The 17,416-nt window shown below is 40.2% G+C and overlaps 1 long non-coding RNA gene and 3 other non-coding genes across 4 annotated transcripts; 2 read left to right on the top strand and 2 right to left on the bottom strand.

The window, feature by feature from the left end:
• Nucleotides 1–632: 632 nt before the first annotated feature.
• Nucleotides 633–743, bottom strand: trnas-cga (transfer RNA serine (anticodon CGA)). The gene is made up of 2 exons: nt 706–743; nt 633–671 (listed from the first exon to the last, which is right to left on the bottom strand). It is a non-coding gene; the product is annotated as a tRNA-Ser (tRNA).
• Nucleotides 744–1,086: 343 nt separating this feature from the next.
• On the bottom strand, nt 1,087–1,159 carry trnak-cuu (transfer RNA lysine (anticodon CUU)). The gene has a single exon. It is a non-coding gene; the product is annotated as a tRNA-Lys (tRNA).
• Nucleotides 1,160–1,573: 414 nt separating this feature from the next.
• Nucleotides 1,574–1,647, top strand: trnan-guu (transfer RNA asparagine (anticodon GUU)). The gene has a single exon. It is a non-coding gene; the product is annotated as a tRNA-Asn (tRNA).
• A 1,969-nt stretch (nt 1,648–3,616) lies between these two features.
• On the top strand, nt 3,617–8,885 carry LOC131703279 (uncharacterized). The gene is made up of 5 exons (XR_009309755.1): nt 3,617–4,339; nt 6,039–6,547; nt 7,526–7,594; nt 7,814–7,843; nt 8,614–8,885. It is a non-coding gene; the product is annotated as an uncharacterized LOC131703279 (long non-coding RNA).
• Nucleotides 8,886–17,416: the final 8,531 nt, after the last annotated feature.

Genomic DNA, 17,416 nt, shown 5'->3' with positions numbered 1-17,416 from the left:
CTCGTGAACATTCCGCTCAGCTGAGGAGAGACCGTTAGGATTTAAAAATGCAAACGTTCCGAGCGGCGTTCGGCGCTTCGTTAAATTAACACAGTGTTGCTGGCATTTGAATATAACCATATTTTAAATACTCAAATAGGACTGTATTAAAAAATATATATGTTTTTCAAAGTAATATGTTATTTGGAATATTAAAACAATCAATTTAAATAACACATGTTTGGACACCAAAATATTGTTTTTCCTTATAACGTGTTAGAAAATGTAATCAGCAGTTGGAGAATGCCGAAGTCGATCATCCTAGCATGTTAAACGAGGGCATTTCTCCTGTAAGCTGCGTTTAGTAATAGATGGTTTATACTGTTCTCAATGGTCCACATCCCAGCCTGAGACCACGATCCAGTGGTAGACGGAGATGTTTTTCAAAGTAATATGTTATTTGGAATTTTAAAACAATCAAGTTAAATAACATGTTTGGACACAAAATATTTTTCAGTGACGTTAACAAGTAGTCTGTTTACAACAAAAATGCAATCTTTGTTAGGAACACTATTTTAGTCCGATTTAAAATGGAAATTAAAATGGTATTGAGTGCTGAAATTTATTATTTTTAAAAATAAGTAAAAGTCAACTATCAGAAGTGGGATTTGAACCCACGCCTCCATTCAGAGAACAGAACACACAATTCTTTAGAACGACAGAGTCCTCGAGTCTGACGCCTTAGACCACTCGGCCATTGTGACAAGCTGCGTTTGTTAATGTAGAAAACCGCATTATTTATTTCAGCACACACTAGGGGGTCGTATCAAGGCCCGATTGGGTTTATTACGCACATACCAACTGATGCTCCATGAATGATGTTAAGACAATTCTAAAAAAAGAAACGGATTGAAGTCAACCCAAAAAAGTAAGATTATTTATTTCAATATCGTTATAGCTATAAACGATGCATGCTTTTTACAATAGCAATTGCTATTTGACAATGACCAATAAGTAATTTTGTTGCAATACTGTATACAATGTGAACAGAATCAGACTTTGCTCCGTTGTCTCGAAGAAACATCTTCAATTTGTATTTAAAAAGGACGCCAAACGTGGGGCTCGAACCCACGACCCTGAGATTAAGAGTCTCATGCTCTACCGACTGAGCTAGCCGGGCTGACTTTTCGAGGTTTCTTTCACTGTAACCAACTGAGCTATTAATTTGTCATCTTATTTGAGAAGATAGTGAATGACAGAACCAAAGATTCCAAATATAATCCACTGAACTGTAGTTTTCTTATCATAATGAAAACAGATTACACATGACCACAGTTCTGTATCAAAATTAAGTCGTAAGTATATGGTTTCCATTGTAGCTATTTACACACACTGCTCTGTTGTCTCCCAGGGTGTTATCTAACAAAACGACATATGCTGTGCTGCCATAATTGATTACATAGACTTTCCTGCCCCGTGTTGCTTTCTTCTTAGATGTGATCTCAGGTTCTGATGAGTTCTGCTCCCTCGATCACGTTCTGCAGCATCTCGCCTTGCTCATCACTCCCGTATGCTTTGGCTGCTTAACAGGTTGGTCTCTGTGGCGCAATCGGTTAGCGCGTTCGGCTGTTAACCGAAAGGTTGGTGGTTCAAGCCCACCCAGGGACGGTGCTTTATGCATTTCTTAATCACATTAGAAAATGGCACTCTGATACGCTGTTATTTCATCCAATTACTGAAGAATAAATGTGCTCTGTGTTTTTAGTTCAAAATAATACAAAACCAATATCGTCTTGTTGTTTGCCGAAACCCGGGATCGAACCAGGGACCTTTAGATCTTCAGTCTAACGCTCTCCCAGCTGAGCAATTTCGGATTGTCAAGCCTCCTTTTTCGAGATAACATTCTTTTTTAGAATAGTTGTAATATAATTACGTACATTTCTAAACAATCCGTTAGTAACATAATATCAAAGCGCTATAATTTATTTCAGCTCTTATGAGACAAGTATCTTTGTGCATTATATCATCCTTGATTACGATATGTAATATTAATTAATTGCTTCAGTTAATATTTAAAAAAAACTACTTTGCTAACAGAAGAAAAACAAGCTAGCAGAGGATGGTTTCGATCCATCGACCTCTGGGTTATGGGCCCAGCACGCTTCAGCTGCGCCACTCTGCTACAGTTGTCTCATGACTGAATTACCAAGCAGCAGACAAAAAAAAAAAACTGAACATCGTTTTAACCAGACACACGGCAGTGGCCGGGCCGAACCATGGAAACGTTGCAAATCAGAGATGATCCGTTTTCTTTTCTCCCAAATACGGTATGCAAAGTATGCAACTTTTCTGCCCACTTTGATCACAGGCAGTTTTATCCCCCAGTTTCGGCTGCCAATTCCAATATTCTGTCTCTCTAAAGCATCTTAAATCGTGGAAAGCGCTCTTTGTTTAAAATTACACTGAAGACTTATTTTGTTCGACCAGCCTTACAATTAGATATTTTGTTGTTTTTAAGTAGATTTTGTGAAGCGCATATCGGGCGCTATAGAAAATATATATGATTAATAGATAGATTGGTTAATTGAATGTTAGCCTGCGTTCGATCTGGCAGGTTTAATTCTTCAAAAGACAACGCCGAAGGGTCTGATAAATGACACTGTAATTATCTGAGATGATGCATGTAGACAATAATGTAAAAATTATTATTATTTATTTCTTTGCTGACGCCCTTATCCAGGGGGACTTACAATTGTTACAAGATATCACATTATTTTTACATACAATTACCCATTTATAGAGTTGGGTTTTTACTGGAGCAATCTAGGTAAAGTACCTTGCTCAAGGGTACAGCAGCAGTGTCCCCACCGGGATTTGAACCAACGACCCTCCGGTCAAGAGTCCAGAGCCCTAACCACTACTCCACAAATGGTTGTTTTCGAATTTGTATTATTTAATTTCATTTTTCTTTTTAAATGTACAGCTGTTTTATAGTTGTTAATGTATTATTATTAGGTTTGTGGTATTAATATTATTTATAATGTTCATTATTAACGTCGGTATTGTCGGTATTAAACACAGACAGATATGAGGTTCAGTCCAAACAGAGCGCCGAACTCAGCGAGGTCCAGCAGGGGACAGTAACTTCACACGGGGCCATTTCATCAACCATCACCTCAGAAACACAAACAAGCAAATCATTATTATTCTCCATTTTTAAAAGTCGCTCAGCGCTCTCCTGTAGCAGAGCGTTAAGTCATTTAAATTCAGCTCCGTGTGCTTTCTGAGCGGCTCACTTACTTAACGCGCCTGAATGCATCGCATTGAACACAGCGCTGAAGAGCCAACATGGCGAACTCTGACATCCAGTTTCATAACCGCCTCCGACAGGGAGGCCAGCCAATCAGGCTCACGTGCTGGGGATAGAGTGTTTCTACAGCCAATCAGACTCACATGCTGGGGATAGAGTGTTTCTACAGCCAATCAGGCTCACATGCTGGGGATAGAGTGTTTCTACAGCCAATAATACGCGATGGTTCCAACCAGACCCGCCTTCTGCTAGTGACGCTTTCATTTCAGTACAGGAAATAGAGAGGTTTGTTTTGTTCATGTGTGGAGAGGTGTCTGCAGTCAGTGATGATTTTACTACACGCTGTCTCCTGCTGTTTAAAGTATTTAGGCTGGGATGAAATGTTTTCTAATAATTAGTGATTTTTGTGTTTGTTTATTACCTGCACGGAGTTCCGTGAAAAGGAAAGCATCCCTTTTCTGTGTTGAATTTCACACACAGAGCGGAGCGCGTCAGTCGCAGCTACAGACAAGTCGAGCTTTTCAATGAGATGATTTACTGAGAAACAAACGCGTTGAAGCTCCAGCAGAGCTCTGCGCGATTCTGAAAGACCAAAGTAAAGTTACTCCTTGCAAAGCATGTTGTTTGTGTTCTTTCTTTATCACACCAGAAGAAGTGATGAATATATTTGAATGGGAAGGCTACAGTAAAAAATAAATATTACTAAATACAAACCGCAGGCGGTGTTTCTGATTGAAAAGAGGATTCCGCTAGACCAGTGTGAAACTCAAACCAGTGAAGATGGACGCGTCAGTGTGTCCGTGTCGCTCAAGACGAGCTCGCCTCTACCATCGAGCACGCAGTGAAAGCGGCTCTACACACCGTCTTGTGTGCGATTACTAAAGCTGTCGGCAGCAAATTCACTGAATTCAGAGTGGAAATGGAACAAAAAGGAGAAAGAGAATGAAAGTCTGAAGCTGAGATTGGAAATATCAGAGAACGAGCTGAAAGCTGTGCGAGCGTGTATAAACGCTGCAGATGCAGACATTAAACAGCCTTTAATATTTCAAGGTAAGATTGATTTTATTGTGTGGTATTGCTTGGTCAATCCAGCACCTTAAACTACCTTCTGTTGGAAAGATCTTGGTTAGAATTTCTCTTCGGACACGTTTTAAAGTGTTTGATTATTATAAGCGTTGTTAATAACACAGTTCTGTCCTAATATTGGTTATAAGGAGTCTAATCAAGACATTGTATTATTTTATATATTTAAATAGGTAGTCTAGAAATTAATAAAGTACTAGATTGGTAAATCTTAGCCAGTCTAATTTAAGAGCCTTCAATGGTATCCTTCTGGTAAAGTGATGTCTTGTATAGAGTCCCACTGAGACAGTCACAGACCATATTGCAGAGGGTTAGAATAATGATTTGTGATTTAATATCAACATACAGGCAGCAGCACATGGGGTTTCAGTGTTTGATTGAACTGTTTGACTGCGAATCTATTTTTAGATAAATGGTTTCATTGTATTCCGCTCCAGTGCTGTTGAGTTGTCTTTGGTACAGTCGCGGCTCATTCGCTGCTCGTTCTTGTGCTTTAGTCCTGTTTCCTTCTTGTTCCACACACACACATTTACACGATCTTTCCAGACCTCACTGTGTGAATAAAGGGGCGGCAGCAGCACCCTGCCTGCACCAATCCGCTGTAAGATTTTGGACCCGAGTGGTTCCACAAGTTCAATTAAGGGTTGAAGTTGGAGGAAGTAAATACAACACAGTAAGGTGTCAACTGAATTGTATCATTTTATTGAGTCTCTAGATTGAGTCTCTAAATAAAGTACTTTGTTCAGCTGATGGTAAGCAGAATTAGGAAACGATCGCTCATATTGCTTATAAACATTTACTAATCCAGGTTATTATTTAAGAGCAGAGATGAGTTTGCACAGGATACATACAATAGGGAGAGCCACACCATTACAAATGTATTTTAATACTACAAGGGATGTTATTGGATTTATATCTACAGGTCATGTGATGTTGCTCAAGTAAGCTTCCAATGTTCTGCCTAATGATTATTACACAGGTGGAGTTTGTACAAAAAAACATATTGCGGCACTTGAAAAAGTTTGAGTTGTGTAAATCACGTGTTTAAATGAATCTGCTTTGAGAATAAGCAGGTTATCCTGCTGCAGTCGCTTGTCTGCTCATTGTATTTGACACATTGAAACTTGTATTCTGCGTTGACCGTTTCCTTCAAAACCGTTCTCACAATACAGGATCAGGTAACAAAAAGACATTCCTCAGACACTTTGCTAAGACTGCATGTCTCCAGGCTTGGTTTCTAAGCATGTTTGCAGTAGAGAAATGGATGTTTGCATTAGAACAATGCAAAGGCAGAACGACAGTCATGATGGTGATTGACAGGGAGGTAGAAGTGGATGCAATGCTCCAGTGTGAGGCTACAGGAGGTGAGAAAGACCAGCAGCACTGAGTCTTGTACAGGACGTAGAATAAAAAGATGTTCATATGAAAATGCCTTTTCCTTCACTTTGTTCATAGGAACACAAACACAGCGTTAACCGATAATTGCAATGTAGAATAACAGGAATGGTATCAATGCCATCATGTACCTAAACCACCAAACTATTATACCGGCTCACCCCTATATGAAATAACTGAGGAACAGTAACTTTAAATCCCTGATCAAAGCAACTAACAAACCTAGCTGGTAAGTAAGAGATCTAATTGTATACAGTTTTGTTTCCCACAGATCCCAAAGAGAGCCACGCTATCCCTGAATCGGAAGCACAGGAAGGGCCAAAGATAGAAGCAGGAGTGGTGTGCAAGTCTAATGCAGGTTACAGAGCTGGCATGTGTTAAAGATGAAGAGGTCCCTCAACAGGAATGTGTTCCTATTAAAGAGGAATTCATAGAGCAGGAATGTGTCCCCATCGCAGAGGAACTTCCTCATGAAAATCAAGCTGGGATCCAACCTGTGTGGTGACTCTCCATCTGAATGTGAACTGGGATTTAGAGGTAATCCTACAAAACAAGCAGCATTGAGCTGCCTGTTCATCCTGCAGAACCTGGTACTGAACACCAGCAGTGTGCTTGAGATTCATATTTTAACCAAGGGGAGCTGCCCAACCACTATGTCAACAAGGACATCACTGTGCTTGCTTCTGAGGCACCTGCTAGATGTGCTGCCGCTGCCACGTCTCTTGAGAATGCTGTGAGATCAGCGGTGTCCAATCACGCTCCTGGAGGCCATTCCACTGGGTAAGGAATGAAAGAATGAAAGAAAGAAAGAAAGAAAGAAAGAGCAAAAGAGAGAGAAAGAAAGAAAGAGAGAGAAAAAAAGAAAGAAAGAAAGAAAGAGCAAAAGAGAAAAAGAAAGAGAGAAAGAAAGAAAGAAAGAGAAAGAAAGAGAAAAAAAGAGAAAGAAAGAGAGAAAGAAAGAAAGAAAGAGCAAAAGAGAGAGAGAAAGAAAGAGAGAGAAAGAAAGAAAGAAAGAAAGAGAGAAAGAAAGAAAGAGCAAAAGAGAGAGAAAGAAAGAAACAAACAAAGAAAGAAAGAGAGAAAGAAAGAGAGAAAGAAAGAAAGAGAGAAAAAAGAAAGAAAGAAAGAGAGAGAAAGAAAGAGCAAAAGAGAGAGAAAGAGAGAAAGAAACAAACAAAGAAAGAAAGAAAGAGAGAGAGAAAGAAAGAAAGAAAGAAAGAAAGAAAGAAAGAAAGAAAGAAAGAAAGAACAAAAGAGAAAGAAAGAAAGAGAGTGAAAGAAAAAGAGAGAAAGAAACAAACAAAGAAAGAAAGAGAGAAAGAGAGAAAAAAGAAAGAGAGAAAGAAAGAGAGAAAGAAAGAAAGAAAGAGAAAGAAACAAACAAAGAAAGAAAGATAGAAAGAAAGAAAGAAAGAAAGAAAGAAAGACAGAAAGAAAGAAAGAAAGAAAGAAAGAAAGAAAGAAAGAAAGAAAGAAAGTTTCTTATTTGCAGGATTTAAGTTAAGCAATGACAAAAAAGCACAGTCCTGCACAGACCACACAATTTGTTTAGAAACTCAACCTGACTAATCATCGCTAATCATGCATAACATCAAGGGCTACTGTATATCCAGAAATCTCCTGGTTAAACCTCACAGCTCTGCATTGCAATGTAATGGGGAACTCTCTGCCTCCCTGTGTTGAGTGTCCTATGAAGCTGTGCACTGCAGTCGAGGGAATCCTTCATTGCTTCATGAAGCTCTCTTCTCCCTGTTCCAGAGGCAGATGATTCAGGCGACAGTGATGCTGAGCTGGACAGTGATGGACTCAAAGGAGAGCGGGAGTTGGGTGAGTCCTTTGAAAAGCACGTCTGGGTAGTGTGTGGGTACAACGTTAAACCTTCAAGAGGAACACATTGTGAATTACAGATGATAGACTTAAGGCCAAACCCCAGTGAATCTGAGCACATTTAGCTGCTGTTTCTCTACTGGCACTAACACAAAGTGCCCAGATCTGTTTCCTAATGTACTTCTAACTGTATAAACCTATTTCTGTTTTACCTGATAGGAGACAATATGATGGAGAAAAGAGCTGACAGTGAGTACAGATGGCCTATAGCTTCTTCTGTTGAGTGTGTTTCTGCCTGTCTGTCTGTCTGTCTGTCTGTCTGCCCGTCTGTCTGTTACACTGAAGCAGAAGAGGAAAACACAAAGCTTGAGGGATATACACTTTGAAAATATTTCACCTGTTTGCATTTAACATGCGCATTTAAATGTGTTGATGCAGCACCTTTAATAAGACGTATTGTATTAATTGATCACCTTAAATGTCAGTAAGAAGGATCGCCCAACTGAGATATAATAACTTGACTAAAAGGTTGTCCTGTTCCCTTACCTTTTTATCAATCAATGTTTATTTTATATAGCGCCTTTCATAGTTGACCACAGTTGTTTTGTGCGATTGTTCTGTGTGATTCTTTTCATATGTAATGCAGACTGAAATATCTTTCTGTTAGTAAGTGCCATCACCATCTAGTGCATAGCAGTGAATTGAAAGCAGAAGGAAGCGTGATCCAGTCACTGGCTCTTCTATAAAGACACTTTGACTGATCCAGCCTACATTATGTACATATATCTAAGACAGGCAACTAGAACTGAAGAGCAGCTCCTGAACTCAGGTGAAAACATTGTAACACACACTCTAACAAAATAAAATCTGAAGCTCCTTACTGTTCAGCAATCTTCTTTAATGTACATTGAAATCCTAATCCAAATTTGGAGAGTTCCTCAACATGGTCTGTGTTTAAATAGAAGGGATGCAACCTACTGTTTGTTTAATGATCTTCACATGCTTTCTGTCTCCTGAAGTGGATTCTGAAGTGGTCCTGACACAGTCCATGGTAGTGAAGAAGGATGCCCTGTCCAAAAGATACTACAGAAGTAAGTGTGTGTCTCTCTGGAGCTGGCTCCTGGTTTGGGTGAACTGCATGGATTGTAGACTGAAGGTCAATTGATTGAAGACATTCCAGTAAATGGAACTCAAACATGAATATAAAGTGAACTATTAAATCCAATAACCACTGTTTCTGTTTTTCTTTTTCTTTGGAACAGCTTACTGTTGTAAGTATTTTATTTTATTATGGTACATTAATATGTAGAAATGAATTGTATATATATTTTTAAATTGTATTTAATGGTGTATGTTTATTTCATTTCCAGATTATAGCATCTGTGCTCGTGGTAAGTGTGAATCTGATATTTTAATAAAAATGTGACTGTACACTACAATACAATACACATGTACTGTGCGCGTCACAAGAAATGAATACATGTTAACAATGGGGCCTCCTACAGCTGATGTTGAGAATATGGAATGGGGTATTATTGTATAATAGTATGAATTAGCTGCTCTTAATATGAAATGCCATCTTTATTTAATACATACTCACATAGTGAGGTGTTCTGTATACTCTGGGAGGGGATATAAAGAAGGAGCCCTGTCTTTGGATTTTGCCAATAATAGAAATGTACAAATAGAGAGACACTCCTTTGAAATATATAGCTCTCTAATACGCTACTGAGGCCCCATTCTTGTATAAAGCAGCCACTGCAGTGACTTCAAATGGACTGAACTCAATATATCACTTGTATCTTTCACAGTAAGGTACAGATGCTACTATGGTAAGTAAATGGATTCTACTTTATTTTATGCAGCAATCAGTGGGTTTTATTTATTATTTTCAATCAGGGCATGAATTGTTTATCAGTGTAGCTTTGCTGAGAGGCTTCAGTGACACAGTGACTAGAGTGCAGAGCTGCAGTGTGGAAGGTAGTGGGTTTGAGCAGTATAGTGGTTAGTGCTGGGCTGTAGTATAGGAGTTAATGGGTTTGATAGCTCAGTGTTTAGAGAAAGTGGTGCCTTGCAGAGTGGAAGGCAATGTGCATGCTTGTGGATCTGAGTATTACTTTTTTATTCATTAGTCTTTTAGCAGTTGCTTTTCTCCAAAGTGCCTTCGAGACTAGGGGGTGTACTATGCATCAACAACTGCTGCTGCAGTCACTTACAATAGGACTCCAGTTTTACGTTTTGACTTGCTCAGGGTCACACACAGTGAGTGAGTGGCTGAGCCGGGATGTGAACCTCCTGGTATCAAGCCCTTTTCTTTAACCACTGGGCCACTGTCCCTGAGTAGCTCAGGGGGTTGAGTTCTGGGCTACAGTGTGGAAGGCAGTGGGTTTAAGAAGCTCTGTGTTAAAAATAGACTGTTCCTAATTATCTTTTCTTTTTTTGTGTAGCTCATCACTATCACTACTATTTCTACTACCATCATGGGTACCGCTGCGCTCGCTGTGAGTATGCCTTATTATTTCTGTATATATTGGTTGAGGGATATATTAGAACAATTTGAAATAGAACACCAAGTGTCATTCCATATCAGTTTAGAACATGAGGTCGACCAGGTCAAATATGGATGGAACTCCAAGAGAGACACAGAATTGTTGGAATAAGTTTTATAACAGATGCCATCCATCATAATCCTTCAACTGGAAATATCAAGATGAGTTTATGATTCATCTTTCTACTGCATTGTCTCCAACTATTGATCGATTGAGGTCATTCGTAACTTATTGGAAAGAGGAAAGTCTAACCTGTCTCCTGCAATCCTAAAATGTATACTTAAACTTATTACATGTGTGTGATCTCATGCCGGAGTAACCAACTCCACAAATAATCCCAGGAGATCTGATGAATGGGATTGCTGCTGTTTTATGGTGTGTGTACAGTAGTTCTCTGTGGGAGGTCATTATGTCAGGGTTGGCTTTGAGTTGAGAAGAAGGGTCCACTGACCTCAATCTCATGTGGAACTTTTGTCATTTCAGTGAAACAAAATATAAAAGCAGGGGACAAAACAGAGGAGCTTTGATCTAGGATTTCTCTGAATAAAACCTCAGAAGCATGTTTGGCATTTGAACTAGTATAGAGGGTTTCCGTGTTTTTTATTGATAGGATTGTATTGAGAGGTTGTGGTGGCTCCACAGTTTAGCAGTTGATTCCATACCCTTTGGGATTGTGAAATTGCGTGCTGAATTACACAAAGCTTTTTTTTTCAAATTTGTAATTCAAAGGAGTGCAATACAAAGAGTGTGGAGGATGCTATCTACACATGGGAGGGAGTTCAATTCTGCAGCTCAGTGTGACACTGATTGTCTATATTATTAGACAATGCTGACCATTACCACCCCACAATCTCATTACCTAGCTGTGCAATGCTCTGTAGGGTATGGATCAGAACAATAGCTTTTCTGCCCAGGTTGCTGATAATGTCTTCAATTGGTTTTAGACTGGCTTACCTACCGCTGCAGGCGATGCCAGCACTACTGAGCTGCAGCAGCGCCCAGTGATCACAGTGCTGGAGTTTACCTGACAGCAGACCTGCAAGCAAAGCTTAAACACACCAGTAACCTTCTTTTATAGCATCGCTGTAACCTTTTTGTTCTGGTACCTCTCCCCACACACAGCTACAGACCCATTCTTATTTCTATCAGGCCATTCACAGCTTGTTTAAAACAGCTGCTCCCTGTTGTGCATTTGGTCAATCTCTTCAAGGATATATAATAGAGACAACATTGTTTTTCTATTGGGTGATTCCCTGCCTCTCATGAAGCAGGTCTTTACATTGTATGGAAAGGTGTCCTTATTTAACATGTAGTCTCAGATTCTCAGTGAGATCACATGCTCACACATGTTTGAATAGAAATACAACTCCACATGGGCACATATACAAAGCGTTACTTGGAGAGCCTGCTTGATTGATTTGCCTCAGCTCATAATCACTGCACCGAGTCAGGTTTGACCAGTAGACTCCTTTCTTCTCCCAGCTCCTCACAGCCACCCTGTGATGTCACAAGTGACCCGTGACAGGCCTTGTTCACAGACTGACAAAAACATTGTGTTTATATAGAGATTTTCTTCATCTCTCAATTATTTAAAAATCTCTTTATTTGCATTCATGACAACAAATGCTCCAACTGTTGACCAGTATAAATGCTGTCCTGCCAAAACAACACTATCTGCTGTTACATGAAACTGGGTAAAAGCCTGTCTCTTTCTGTAAAGCTTTTTAAGCAATAAAACTATTAGCATCAATGTCTCGTTTTGGACTGGTTTATTTCACATGACATGTATTCTTGTCAAACTGCCACCACTGAAATCATTCAAAAAGCACTCATTTATTGACAACAAAGAACTCTTTTCAGTGCAAGGGAGGATTCATGTATTTCCTCTTTCTTCTGCATTGCATATTTAGTAAAGGAGAAAGTGCCTGATTGTTTCTATAATGTCATCGGTTTAGCCGTTCAGAAGCACGCTGCTCTTTCCCAGGTAATTGTTACTTGCATATTGTGGGTAAACCAAGAGGCATGATGGGATGCTGGAGGCGTTATGGCAAACCCTGCTTTTACTTTACTGTGTGCTCCCTACATTAAACTGGTTATTGAACCTGGACCATCTCTCATCTTTCACTTCTACTAATGAATTACTCTCCAACTTTGGGGAAACAAATCACAAATGTGTGTATTGTATTATCATGATGTGCTAGAATTGACCTTGCTCTAAAGACTCACTGTGCTGTCTGTAATAACTTGTATTATAACAAGGTCAAGTTTATCGATTAATGTCAGTGAACATTTGGACAGCATTTAAATACTCCCCCTTCTCGAACATAAGAAAGTTTACAAACAAGAGGAGGCCATTCAGCCCATCTTGCTCGTTTGGTTGTTAGTAGCTTATTGATCCCAGAATCTCATCAAGCAGCTTCTTGAAGGATCCCAGGGTGTCAGCTTCAACAAAATTACTAGGGAGTTGGTTCCAGACCCTCACAATTCACTATGTAAAAAAGTGCCTCCTATTTTCTGTTCTGAATGCCCCTTTATCTAATATCCACGTGTGACCCCTGGTCCTTGTTTCTTTTTTGATGTTGAAAAAGTCCCTTGGGCCAACATTGTCAATACCTTCTAGGATTTTGAATGCTTGAATCAGACCACCGCGTAGTCTTCTTTGTTCAAGACTGAATAGATTCAATTCTTTAAGCCTGTCTGCATATGACATATTCTTTCTATAGCAGTGTGGCAATGTGCTCCGCCCCTGTGTGAATTTCTGTGTTGTATGTTGCGTGTGTTAATGTTGGTGTATAGAGATTGGTACACAGGATATAAACGGGTCTGTGTTTCACGTGGTATTTAAATTGTATAATTGTATTTAGGCACGGGATTGCACATCACTGTACGTGCATTTAAAGTAAGTAATATGCGCGCACGAGGTTGCACATAATTAATTCACATTCTGGGATTCAAGTGAATAATTAATTATTAATTGAATCCCAGCACAACAGTATAAATAGATGCACGTTTCATTCATTCGTGGTTGTGTGTTCAGGGCGAAAGAACAGAGAGAGAGAGTGAGGAGAACGAGAACGAGAACGTGAAAGTAAGCAATTGCTACGTGGTGCTGCAGGACCAGCACAGTACGTGTTTGTTTAGTGTTCGTTTTTGTTTGTCTCTTTGTTTTGGCTACCAGTGCCGTGTTTTGTGTTACAACCTTTTTATTTTCTGTCTGTTACTTATTAAATGCTGAGCGCGATCACGTCTCTGTTGTTTATTTCCTGGCTCTGGTCTGACGCTACCCACTCCGGCCGTCTTTGTGACAAGCAGCAATATCCTTTTTGTAGCGAGGTGACCAGAATTGAACACAAAATTCTAGATGAGGTCTTACTAATGCATTGTAAAGTTTTAACGTTATTTGATTTAAATTCAACACTTTCCACTATATATTTGAGCATCTTGTTGGCCTTTTTATAGCTCCCCACATTGTCTAGATGTAGACATTTCTGAGTCAACATAAACTCCTTGGTCTTTTTCATAGATTCCTTCTTCAATTTCAGTATCTCCCATATACAGTCACAGACCACACTGTAGTGTTTAGATGACTGGATGTGAGGAGCTTTCTGTTAACAATGGGAGAACTGGGCTGACTGGGGAGGTAACTGCTGCCTATTTCCATTGCCTTATTACTGTGTTATTACATTATGGACAGCAGTGGTGCTCTGGCTCCCTCTTGTATTCAGTGTGAATGATGGCAGTGTGTGCAGCTTGGCAGGGCACTGATGCCTGTTTCCAGGCTATACAAACACAGAGAGGGATTCAATCAAACACTAAGTTCACAGTTTAATAGAAGAGTGAATTAGTTCTATTTGTATATGTGTTCTAAGCGCTGCACTTGTTTCAATAAGTGTCATATTATGATATTTATAATGCACATTTTTATTACCTGCGTGCACTTTTCTCTATTAAATGTAATTTGCCATGTGTCTGCCCAGTTCTGAATGCTGTCTAGATCATTTTGAATGACCTTTGCTGCTGCAACAGTGTTTGCCACTCCTCTTATTTTTTGTGTTTGTAAATTTAACAAGTTTGCTTACTATACCAGAATCTAAATCATTAATGTAGATTAGGAGTAGCAGAGAACTCAATAATGATCCCTGTGGTACACCACTGGTTACCTCACTCCATTTTGAGGTTTCTCTTCTAATCAGTACTTTCTGTTTTCTACATGTTAAATACTCTCTAATCCATGTGCATGCATTTCCTTGAATCCCTACTGTGTTCAGTTTGAGAAATAATCTTTTATGCGGGACTTTGTCAAAAGCTTTCTGGAAATCTAAATAAACCATAAAATATGCTTTGCAATTATCCATTGTAGATGTTGCATTCTCAAAAAAAATCAAGCAGGTTAGTTAGACACGATCTCCCTTTCCTAAAACCATGCTGACTGTCTCCCAGGATATTGTTACCATATAGGTAATTTTCCATTTTGGATCTTATTATAGTTTCCATAGGTTTACATATAATTGAAGTCAGACTTATTGGTCTGTAGTTACCTGGTTTGGTTTTGTCTCCCTTTTTGTGGATTGGTATTACGTTTGATATTTTCCAGTCTGTCGGTACAACCCCTGTGTCAAGGGACTGTTGCATGATCTTGGTTAGCGGTCTGTAAATAACATCTTTCATTTCTATGAGTACTATTGGGAGGATCTCATCCGGCCCAGGGGATTTGTTTATTTTAAGAGCTCCTAGTCCCTTTAACACTTCTGCCTCTGTTATGCTAAAGTTATTTAAAACTGGATAGGAACAGGATGACATGTGAGGCATGTTGTCCGTATCCTACTTTGTAAAAACTTGTGAAAAGTAATCATTTAATATATTTGCTATTTTTTTTTTCATAGTCTATGATTAGACATTTAACCTCCTCTTTGAATGTTCTCTTGCTGTTAAAACATTTTGGAATTGGTTTTAGCCCCCTTAGCAATGTTCATTTATATCTATCTCTCTTGGCCTTTCTAACTTCCTTTTTGACTTGTGTTTGCAGTTCCAGATAGGAGGAGTGGCAAACACTGTTGCAGCAGCAAAGGTCATTCAAAATGATCTAGACAGCATTCAGAACTGGGCAGACACATGGCAAATGACATTGTGTTACAAAAGTGTAAGGTACTGCACACAGGCAATACATTTCTCCCGCCTTCCTTTCTATATTGGTTAATTGTGGGGTCTAGTTTTTTTTTTTTTAACATCACTGAGTCCCTTGTCCCTGTGCAACCACAATGTAGAAACATATAGAGAATGTATGGGAATGGTCAATAAACATCACTGCTGTTTCTCTTAAAGCGTGTTTATTTATTTATAATACTGGGCCCTGTCTTAATACTGTATTACATTCTGAATATGAATATAGCTGAATTATTAATTGTTGATAATACTTAAAATACCAGATACATATTTAGCATTAAAAAGCAATACATGTGATTTATTTAACATTCGTTCATTATTTTGTGTATCAGCCGGCACACAAAGCTGAGCGCAGTGCGGTATACTGTAATGATGCTCCAGTCAGTCTGCCCGGACTGCACCTGAACCATTTTAAAAACACGAAGCCACTAATAACCTAATTTGTAAAAGTTAGTAAAGAATTGAGCTAATATAACGAAGCTAAATTTGAACTCATAGCTGGAGCAACGAGAGAGGGCGAGAGGGCGGGGCAGAGAAGGAGGGGGAGACGCTGCTAGGCAACCGGCTCGCGAACATTCCACTCCGCTGAGCAGAGACCGTTAGAATTTAAAAATGCGAATGTTCCAAGCGGTGTTAGGCGCTTCGTTAAATTAACACACCGTTGCTGTCATTTTAATTTTGAAGAAAACGATAGGTTGCGGATGCAACCCCGGTTCCCTGAAAGAGAAAATAACCATCAACATGAGATATTGCCGTCAGGCAGCACCGGTAGGCTGAGCTTTTATAGCAAAGCTGCCGATAGGCCCCCACGCCAGCTGCAGTGTAAGCCCGCCCCCCTGGGAGCTTACTTAACTGCGCGCGCGGGGATGCACTTCCTCTTTTGCTCTTCAGGCCGTGAAGGCTACCGGAGCGACCTCGCAGCTTGATGGTTATTTTCTCTTTCAGGGAACCGGGGTTGCATCCGCAACCTATCGTTCCCTTTCAAGTCGAAAATAACCATCAACATGGGATACAGTGTACCCTAGCTGTCGCGAGGGAGGATTCTCGGAAGTAGGACAGACTTACGTCATAACGCAACTGCGTAGGCAGTACATCTAGGCATATGCGGAGCTGCGCCTCAGCGTCTATGCTCGTAATGACACCTGTCTTAAAGGTGGAACATTCAACACCATGCTATCAATCACTCTATACGTCCGCATCCTGAGGCGTCGTACAGTGTAAAACAGATGCTCCAAACAGTGGAGCAGAGGAATCCAGTACATTTAACCTGTAAAACCTCATGAAAGTATGCGGCGTAGCCCAACTGTCTGCCGCGCAAATATCAGACACCGGCACCCCTCGAAAGAGGGCCCAGGATGTCGCCATACCCCTGGTAGAATGCGCCTTCAACTGCCCTGGTGGTGGAAGGCCTGCAGATTCATACGCTAATTTAATAGCATCCACTATCCAGTGGGAAAGGCGCTGTTTAGACAGCGGCTGACCCAAAGATCTAGAACCATGGCATATGAACAACTGTTCTGTCTGCCTCACAGTCTTTGTACGGTCAATATAACACCTCAATGCCCTCACGGGGCAGAGCATGTGTAACCGCTCTTCCTCTGGGGAAGAAAAAGGAGGAGGATGGAACGCCATCAACTCGACTGACTGGTTCATGTGGAACGGGGATATGACCTTTGGTAAAAAGGCCGGATTAGGGCGCATGGAGACCTTAGAACCGTCTCCTGCAAAACGAGTACAAGAAGGATGCACTGAAAGTGCATGTAACTCGCTCACGCGTTTTGCTGATACCACAGCCAGCAAAAATGCAGTCTTAATAGATATGAGCTTCATATCCACGCTGTGGAGAGGCTCAAACGGTGCCTTGGTAAGGGCTTCTAGCACCACATCAAGGCTCCACGACAGTAAACTGGTCGTTCTTGGAGGCCGCAAGCGTCTTGCGCCTTTCAGAAACTGAGATGCCAAAAAATGGCAACCAGGTGATAAACCGTCAATGCGTACATGACAAGCCGAAATGGCGGCTAAATACACTTTAAGTGTAGAAGGAGATTTCCCTTCATCCAGCAGTTTCTGCAGAAACTGCAATATTACTGCCATAGGACAGGAGACTGGG

This window comes from Acipenser ruthenus, chromosome 32, assembly GCF_902713425.1.
Source record: "Acipenser ruthenus chromosome 32, fAciRut3.2 maternal haplotype, whole genome shotgun sequence".
Lineage (NCBI taxonomy): Eukaryota > Metazoa > Chordata > Actinopteri > Acipenseriformes > Acipenseridae > Acipenser > Acipenser ruthenus.
Note: the sequence above shows the minus strand (reverse complement) of the source record. Positions and strands in the feature narration are given on the sequence as shown.